This window comes from Helianthus annuus, chromosome 17, assembly GCF_002127325.2.
Source record: "Helianthus annuus cultivar XRQ/B chromosome 17, HanXRQr2.0-SUNRISE, whole genome shotgun sequence".
In the NCBI taxonomy this organism is placed as follows: Eukaryota; Viridiplantae; Streptophyta; class Magnoliopsida; order Asterales; family Asteraceae; genus Helianthus; species Helianthus annuus.
The window spans coordinates 50,738,777-50,748,517 of record NC_035449.2 but is presented as its reverse complement, the minus strand read 5'-3'; the positions used below and the strand labels follow the sequence as shown (position 1 = coordinate 50,748,517).

At 32.3% G+C, this 9,741-nt stretch overlaps 2 long non-coding RNA genes across 2 annotated transcripts; both read left to right on the top strand.

Annotated features, from left to right (window-relative positions):
* Positions 1-814: 814 nt before the first annotated feature.
* On the top strand, positions 815-3,556 carry LOC118489285. The gene is made up of 3 exons (XR_004887019.1): positions 815-1,314; positions 3,207-3,416; positions 3,523-3,556. It is a non-coding gene; the product is annotated as an uncharacterized LOC118489285 (long non-coding RNA).
* A 402-nt stretch (positions 3,557-3,958) lies between these two features.
* On the top strand, positions 3,959-7,139 carry LOC118489284. The gene is made up of 6 exons (XR_004887018.1): positions 3,959-3,996; positions 4,579-4,626; positions 5,179-5,342; positions 6,157-6,197; positions 6,374-6,450; positions 6,810-7,139. It is a non-coding gene; the product is annotated as an uncharacterized LOC118489284 (long non-coding RNA).
* Positions 7,140-9,741: the final 2,602 nt, after the last annotated feature.

Below are 9,741 nucleotides of genomic sequence, written 5' to 3'. Positions count from 1 at the left end.
CTTTTAACTTGATTGAGAGTGGATTATGAATATGATCTTATATAATTATCACTTCTATCCTACATTAATAATTTTTATTATTACAAGAAGATATCAATCCAAAATTGAAAACGAAAATTTAATTTACATAAAACTATATAGCTAGTAGATTTTAGGCCTAGATTTTATTTAAAAAATCTATTTAAAAAAAATACTAGTGTAACAAGTAGATTTTATGTTAAATAAGAAATTTAATAAAAATATGAAAATAAAAAAAATAAATATAGTTTATGTTAATTAAGAGATATAATAAGATAATGAAAATAAAAAAATAAATAGATTTTGTAAAATTGATTTAAACTTAAATAAAATTAGGTGTTAGTACCCCAAATGTGTTACATTGATAAACTTAAAAAATGCAAGGGTATTTTAGTCATTAGTTAACTAATTTTGGTGTTAGTACCCAAAGGTGTTACAAAATTGAAACCATAGAACCTAAAACTGTTAAAAAAAGAAGTTAGTACCCAAAGGCGAAATTATGTATAAACCACAGGACCTATTTGTGTAATTAACTCTTAATAATATTATCCTTGTTAGAACTTTCTAAAACGAGCACATGGTCATCTATATCTATACAACATAATAAAAGCCTTAATTAGGGGACACGTGTCCACCATCTAGAGGCTCTATTCCTCATTTTCCCGCCAAAACTCACAACCATTCATTTCCCTTTGGTGTATCCGCTATGGACTATCCATGTCCTAAAACGGGTCAGAATTCGTTTCATATATAAACACATAACCCGGCTATTTTCTTTCGTATTCCTCACATTTTCACAAACGGCGATTAGGGTTTTCATCCATCTTTTCCAATCAAACAATCCAAGATCCAGGGTTTTCATCCTTCTTTTATGTGGATTTCTCTCAATCATGTGTACGATTCCTTCAATCATCAGGTTTGTATACGTTGATTACCTATAATAATTTTGATACTATTGTTCTTTTCGTGGCCTTTCGTCTTCACAGCAATAGGGTTTCATCTTCTTCAACACACTTCGCATCTCGATCTCAAATGACTGACTTTACTAAGAAACCCCACCTGCGACGCTGATTCTTCAAACCCTACTTACAGCTCCTCACACTCAATCTCGCCATCACATCTTTCTGGCCTCGATCACTGTTGATTCAAGGATCTACAAAATCGGGGGCTGCTGGTGGTTACTGTGATAGCCCCCAACCTGATGATTGCGTTTTAGGGAATCTAAGTCGTCTTGAATCGATTGTGCTTTAAGGATTTTGAAGTTCCGCAACTGTTCCTTCGATCTTTGATTTTTTGGTAAGGTTTTTTTTACGCTGTAATTTATTTAGGGTTTACTGTGTGTGATTTCATGCTTCATATGTGTATAGGTTTGCACCAGTTCTATAATATGTTCCTATTTTATCAAATTAAGGCTTGATTTCTATTCTTTATTGTGCAGTGAGTTTTCTAAAATCGTTATTCAAGAAACAAAGCATATATTTTTCATATTACTATGTTTATGGTTGTATTCCGATTTTCACCGCCTATTTTGCATTCTAATCTCGCATCCGTATATTCTGTTTTTGTTTGAATTTAATTTTATTTTATTTTATTAGTGTATTTACTTTTTCATCTTTGATCTGAGTTTAGATTTGGGATTGAAATTATAGTTTTGCAATTATGTTGATTCTTTTTTATGATTGTTTGCTGGTGAATTTGGGGCTGGTATGTGTTCTTCATTGCGCGTCAATGATTGATTTTTGTAATGCTTTGTTTTCACGTATTGTTAGGTAGAGTTGATTCCTTTGGTTGTAATAGCCTGTTGAAATAAGGTGTTTTTAATTTTACTAACATGTCCCTATTTTAAACTTCTATAAAAAAATTGAAATAAGGTATATCAAGGTTTGATTGGGTATTCATATTATAATATTTGCTTCCTTTATTCCAAATTTCCAATTAAATCGCAGTAAGTGAAATTAAATTTTAACATTCATTCCATGGCTCAAAATGTTTTTTGTGGTATATTTACACTAAAGATAAAAAAACATGTACAGATGCGCATGATGTATATGTCTTTCAAGAAAGATTATTCATATATTTATATATGGATATCAAGAACCCTGCTCTAAATCTTAGATTTATCATTTATGATTTCGTGCTTATATTTTGCTATCTCAGATATTCATTTCCAAGTTCAAGCAAAGTTAATGAAAGCATGGTTGCAAAAGTCGCTAGGCACTCCCTAGTCGGTCGATTGGGGAGTTGAGAGTACTTGGCATAGGCTGAGTGTACTCGGGGAGTACTCGGACATGTAAACTATAAAGAAATTAGTTTTCAGAAATTAAATATATGTCTAATAACATAAATTTACTAATATTTATATCAAAATAAGTGAAAATGATATTCATTATATTTAATATGATAGTCCTATAAATTATGTTTTATTATTTTTAAGTCAAACTCGGCCCGACTTGACCTACTAGATCCGATTTTGGCCGAGTTTGACCGCGTTTGATCGATTCCGAGTAATTAGGTGGAGTTAGAAAAAGTCGCCTCGGCAGCCTACCTTGTAGCGACTACTCGGGGAATACTCGGCCTTGGAAACCTTGTTTTACAACCATGAATGAAAGTAAATGTAGATGGGAACAAATCTTCTTATATAGTCACCATTCAAACTCTCTTATGCCAAAATCTGGATCTCAGATCCAGTCAGCCCGTTCAGATGAATATATTTGCTGAAACATAAGTCGGTAAAGTACATTATGAGTTTGCTAATGTTTAACTAAAAGCATTTTATTTTAACTATATATTTAGAAAAATCAAGTAAATGTAAGTTCTTTTACAGTGGTTCTTGATTGAAGCATATGTGTTACGTGCATTCCGTTGCATTTTTTTTGGTATAAAATTCAGCTAGGCTAGAGGTTATTCAGATATTCCAACAAGGCGGTAAACATTAATTTTTTTAACCTTTTGCTTTAATTTATGAAGCATATTCAATCTTAATGTTGTTTGTACTTTTGTTGATTGCCTAAATAGGTTCTTGCGGTTAATAATCGAACAACTGCAGTTGCCTACCTATTGTTTAGTTTACTGTGATCCATATGGCTTTGACTTTTTGACTACATACTGATTCTCTAGAACTTCCACCCCGCTCTGGCGGGAAGAACCATAAATTTATACAATGGTTTTGAAACCCCAAATATTCTCAGGTAGTGTGGTAGCAGCACCAACATCATCTAAAAAAGAGCCATGACAACTTGCCTGAGCAAGACCCAAGTGAGTCCAAACCGGTGATGCCTGACTCATCAGCACCAACTGTTCCCCATGGTCCACCGATTGGTTCAGGCATCAGACCAGTGCTTACATCATCCTCAGTTTTAAACCAATTACATTGTTCGGTCTTTTGACTAAATGCTAAGGTATGTCTAATAATATAATTTAGAGAGTTTTTTATGATTGTTTTCTATTTTTTAGTGTCGTTTATTCTAACCGGACCCGTGATTAGGATCTAAATTAAATTTGCAGAATTTAGCTTGGTCTTACCGAATTGCATGACACCAGGACCGGCTTTAGGGTAATTCTACTAAAGCAGTAGCTTAGGGCCACCCTTTTAAAGGGCCTCCATAGTTTTTAGGGTTTTCCTGTTAGTTTTTTTAAGAGAAAGAAGAAGATGAAGGCATGATATGGTATGTACTGGGAAAAGAAATAAACATACTATAACCACTCCTTAATAGCTGTCATTTACCATCAGTATTATTTGATTTATTGATATTATTGTTTATCTATCATTTTAGTTTGGATACTATAATCATTCTATAATCACTTCCTTTTTTTGTTATTAATTATTATTAGTTTTCCAATATATAGGAAAAGATTAGGGTTATAACATGACATTTGGAAAGAGGCGGGGCCTCGGATTTTCAATTCGCTTTAGGCCATAAAAACGGTTGAGCCGGCCCTGCATGACACAACAATTTGACCTCAATGAGAAGATGTGAGGTATGCTAATTGGTTGGTCACTAATGTAACTTTTCGGTCATTTTTCCGGCATATTAATTGAACAAGTATTATTTGTTTCTAAAACAAACACAACTGGTGTTGGTCCATTAGTTAGCGCATATCTCTACAATCGAGTGTTCGTGAGTTCGATTCTCACCCCTTAGTTACCATTTAAATATGTTCTATGCCAGTTTTCTACAGTTTTATTGCGACATTTTGCCCTCAAAAGACCACTTTTGCTGTACTTTATTTCCATAAAATACGGTATTGTTTATTACAAATTTTTGCTGTAAAAAAGACCATTTTTGTGCATTTTTGTTGTATTTTAATGCCACAAAATGTTTTTATTGTTGTGTCTGTTCGTATAATCATCGCTAACGGTTATATTTAGGGATTCAGATTTCGTCCCAATATGATAACACAAAATAGTAATATTGATTATATTTTGTATGTTTTCGTTCTAATCTGATTTGTATTACTATTATGTTACTTCATCATAAACTAGGGTTTTGGCTGGTATTAGAAAAAGGGGAAACAACAGTAAAACAAATTTAATTTGTATTTACTTTATCATCGTGACAGGAAATAAGAAAAAAAGGGAAACGACAGTTTGGTGGCTGGAAATGGCTGGTATTCTCCTTTTTATTTCTTGCTTTTGTTTAAGTTGCATAGTAATTAAGGAGAAAAAGGGGGAAAGAACATGCCAAAATGATTAAAATCTACATCTATGGGGAAGTCATAGTTTGATTTTTTTTTTCTAATAATGTTAGTGGTTTGTTGGAACTTAAGAAAAAATACTTGATATTTTAAGATCATTCTACCCCATTGATACAAGAGAGCTATCAATTTAAAAGTTAATTTTTATGGGAATTTTATCAAAGGGGGAGCTGTTAGATGGTCTGAAATTATAACATTTGCCACTTTCACAATTTTTTAATAGATAATACCCAAGTTTTTGCCTTTGATGATAACAAATAAGGAATTTTCCTATCTTATTTTTGGTGGATTGAGGTTTTGTTTGGGTTGGTAATAGTCTTTGGCATCAAAATCAATCAAATAATGAAAAATGGTAGCTTTATACATTTTAAATCTTACCGTTGACCCGTTTGAGATAAAAACACATTTGAGATTACCACTTGGTTACTTATTCTAAAGGTAGTCCCTTTTTATACATTTTTCCAGTATTTACAGAGGGTGTCGCGTGTGTCGATTTGCTTCTTTTGGTTGCTACAAGGGCCACCACTGGCAATACCCATATCTTCTCGGCGTTAAGTGGGTAGGCCATGAATGTACTGAGCGTTTATTTCGAAAGAGGCTTCTAGGCTATTTGGCAAAGTCTATAAGAGGTATGTATCAGTTCGCCTAATAATCTTTCGATTGTTTTATACATTTATCGGGTGTTTGGCATTATACACACACATTGCTACACATGATGGATCCTGCTAAAGTGCTTCATATGGCCATTGTCAAATAATTGTCAACAAAAATTATTAGATACTTATCGATCACAACCATATTAATTGTGACCCATTTGTTGTATTTCATTTTAATTCAATTTACCTTTACCTGTTTTGTTTAATTTTCTATATTTTGACCCCTTACGTATTTACTCGCTATATTTTGACCTATATAACCTGTTTAGCCTGTTTTTTTTATTGTGAACAGTTTCGTATTTATTGCAATGTTAACACACTTCACTTTATCATCAACCAATATAATTTACCAGCTTACCAAGCTTATCAATCATTGTATTATATATATTTACCTAGATAATTAAAGTTACATTTAGGGATGAGCATATCGGTATTCGATACCGAACCGATACCGATACCGTCTAATACCGATCCCGAATTTCACCCAAACTAGATACCGATACCGATACCGAAACATGTCGGTTAGGTATCGGTACGGTACGGTATCGGTATTATACCGTATTTTGAGGGTCGGTATCGGTATAATACCGATACCGTACCGTACCGATACCGAAAACGCCAAAAAGTGGATACCGATCGGGATACCGATCGGGATCGGGATCGGGACGGGATCGGTACGGGATCGGTATGGGATCGGTATTCGGTGGCATATGCTCATCCCTAGTTACATTTGAGTATTATATATATGTTTTTGGTAGTTAATGTTATTTTCTTTGATCACATGTAGGTGTTAATACTCAAACCGGGGAAGAATGCATTCTTAAGCTGGTATTGACCTTCTAACTGGTTGATTTTGATGATAAGTTGTTTAATTAATCTATTGGCTGGTTGATGTGAATGATTTTCTCTTCAACTCAAATTCAGGATGAAGAGTTAGTTTCGTCTGCAAATGTTGATTATTAAAGGGCATAGTATTAATGTCGTGGATGATTTATTGGTTGTAGATCATTTGATTCTAAATGAGCGTGTCAATAAACGTAACACCGCTTTTCATATAGCCGCTAGGAAATGCCGATAAGAGGTATTGCAAAAGAATTCAGAGAAGAGTTGTTTTTCATTTGTTGCTCATTTCATCTTTATCATCAATTAAATGCTAAACTTAGAGGTGATAAAATGGGTTGGTTTATGTCAGTTTGGTATACGGGTCAAAACAGGTTCATGCCAAAATATGTCTTTATTGGGGCCGATTGACCCGTTTAATTTTCTTTTGACTGTTCAACCTTTATCTTTACCATAGTAAAAACTTAAAAAGTGCCCATTTGAACTTGAAAAGTCTTGACCCGTTATCCAATCGACCTATATGCCACATCTACTGAATCTTTATACGAGTTTTTGACGAGATAAGCGTTCATATATTCTTGATTTGGTTATTATTTTTAGGCTGTTAAAGTAAAAGGGGAAAGCTAATCGTCTATAAAGTGCAATTCATATGTAGTAAGACAGGATGCGCAACACTAGAGTCAGAATAGGGAGCGGCAGAAGATGCTATATTAGCTGGTGGCCATACAGCTAGCTACAAACGGTTGTTGAAAATGCAACTACATTGAAGGTGCATCTGCAAATTGGGCAAATGCCTTTGGAATTGTACTCTCATCATAAAATAATTCACTAATTGGTTCATAATCTTAGTTGGGATATACTTTTTTTACATTTATAAGTAACTTTTCTATTTATATGAATAGCACATGATGTGTTGGTCTGGTGGTTGGAACGCAAGGTTTAGATATGAGTCATGACAATTTTATAATTCACTATGTTTATTTCCTTCGGAAATTTCGTTATGATCATCATAAACATAACATATTATTTTGTCCAATCCACGAAGTTTGCGGGTATTAGCACTATTTGGTAATATAAAAGAGAATGGTTAAATTTCAAACGTCAGCTAAAGTTCACGTTTTGTTTTAGAAATGTTTTTACCTATGTTATCTTTTCTTTTTACAAGTTAAAAGATTGTATATTAAATTTTGAGTTTTTAAGTTTTAAACATTGGTGTGTTTAGAAGCACACGTTACTTTCAGTTAGATAGTAATTAACAAGTTTACAAATACATTTTAAATTTTGTATACTAAGTAGTATAAACGTAATTTAAAAAAAAAAAACATATCATTTCTCAACATCGCGAAATTCACGGATATTAGCACTAGTACTATCAATATCATATGTATGTTCAATGTACGCAACTCTCTCTATATATATATATATGTTGTTACACCAAAAAAATACGGGTCTATGAATTATCCACTATTGTCGTAAATTGAGTACTCACTTTAAACGTCATAAACTCTTTTAATATAATAATATAAGTGTGCTCTTACACAAATAAATTCATGATAAATATTCATCTGACACAATCATATTAATCTTTGAGTTTGTTTTGTTGTACGTCAGATGTATTGTTGTAATTAGTTTGAACTTACTCTTATAACTAGTTTAAACATAATTAATATTTTAATTAGACAAATTAGATGCACCGTTGTGTCTAGTTTAAATTATAAATAACAGGGCATCAATATTTTTAAAAATAATTAACTTTTTTCTTATAATACTATACTCAAATTAAAAATCATAATATTTTTTATTTGTGGGAAAAAAATTAATATTGAAAAGTACAAAAGTTATTTGACTTATTTTGTTCCTAATCCTATAATACTAGATTTAAATTACAAAATGTCAAAATAGATAATCACACATATCTTGCCCCGTTTTAACTTTTTTATTTAATCCATTTTATTTTCAATACGGATATAATATTCAGATAATCATCAAATTTTATTAAATATATGTAAATATAGATGCATGGCAAGACGGCTGGATTTAGAAACCTGCACATTCAATTTCGATCCACCTTCTTATCCTTTTGTTTTAGGAAAACGTTAGATGAATTTATAATATTTTAAGATGTTCTATTTACCATTTAATTTAACAAGACAAGATGAAAGACATGGTGGCATGGTGACATGGTGTCAATATAGATAGACTAAAAATATATTATTGATAACTATATGACAAACTATAGTATAATGCATGTCTTGATCATTAAAGATAAAAAAAAATACATAAAAAAGATGAGATATACGTACACTACTACACTATGCAATGTATGTACCAGAAAGAAACACTAGTGCATTTGACTCGTCATTTTCTTGCTTTCTTCTTTCCACTATATATTATATATCCTCTTTACAATTTGTATTTCTCAAGGTACTTAATTCCAATATAGCATGTCACACGTGTACTTACGTTCTTAAACAATTATTGTTATATATGATTTTCGAAGGTTAAGAAAGCTGGGATTACTTCTTATATACGTTGCTGTCGTTTTCGATTCATAATCTTCTAGACACTCGTGCAATCGATAGGGTTCATTCTCAACATTAAAGTTTTATGTCTGATTTAGTTGTACATAAAAGGCTCATAAAAATTACAAGGTCGAAACCATATAGGCTCATAAGAATTGGTTGATAATTTGTAAAAAAAAAATAAAATAAAAAAATAAACAATCAGTCGAAATTATAAAATAAAAAAAATACTTAGGTAGCAAAAGCGGGTTTCAAGAGATCTAAGGTAGGGATGAGCATATCGGTATTCGATACCGAACCGATACCGTCTAATACCGATCCCGAATTTCACCCAAACTAGATACCGATACCGATACCGAAACATGTCGGTTAGGTATCGGTACGGTACGGTATCGGTATTATACCGTATTTTGAGGGTCGGTATCGGTATAATACCGATACCGTACCGTACCGATACCGAAAACGCCAAAAAGTGGATACCGATCGGGATACCGATCGATATCGGGATCGGGACGGGATCGGTACGGGATCGGTATGGGATCGGTATTCGGTGGCATATGCTCATCCCTAATCTAAGGTGTTCATCGATTTGAATTGGGTTAATACAAATTAACGTTAACAATAATATTAAAACACAAGTCAAAGTTACTATAACTCAGTCAAATCCTTTTTTATTAATTTTTCTTATTATACTTATTTTGTACTTTAGCATCTTAGCTTTTAGTTTTTACGCTTATACTCTCTTAACTTTCTAAAAACTATACGATTACCATTTTGACTCCCTCGAGTTTTAAGTGTTTATTTTTATATTGAGTACGTGCTGGTATAAATTCAAGTTGCTTTACGTTTTAACGTAAATTCTTTCGGAAATGAGTCAGATCAAATATAATATGTTTTTGTTCTTATTTTTATGCATGTTTTTAGCTGGTTTACGTTTGACGTAAATTTTGATATCGTTTTGGTTGTACTACCACTTTATATTTTTAGTTTTCTCTTTCAGTTGATAATTG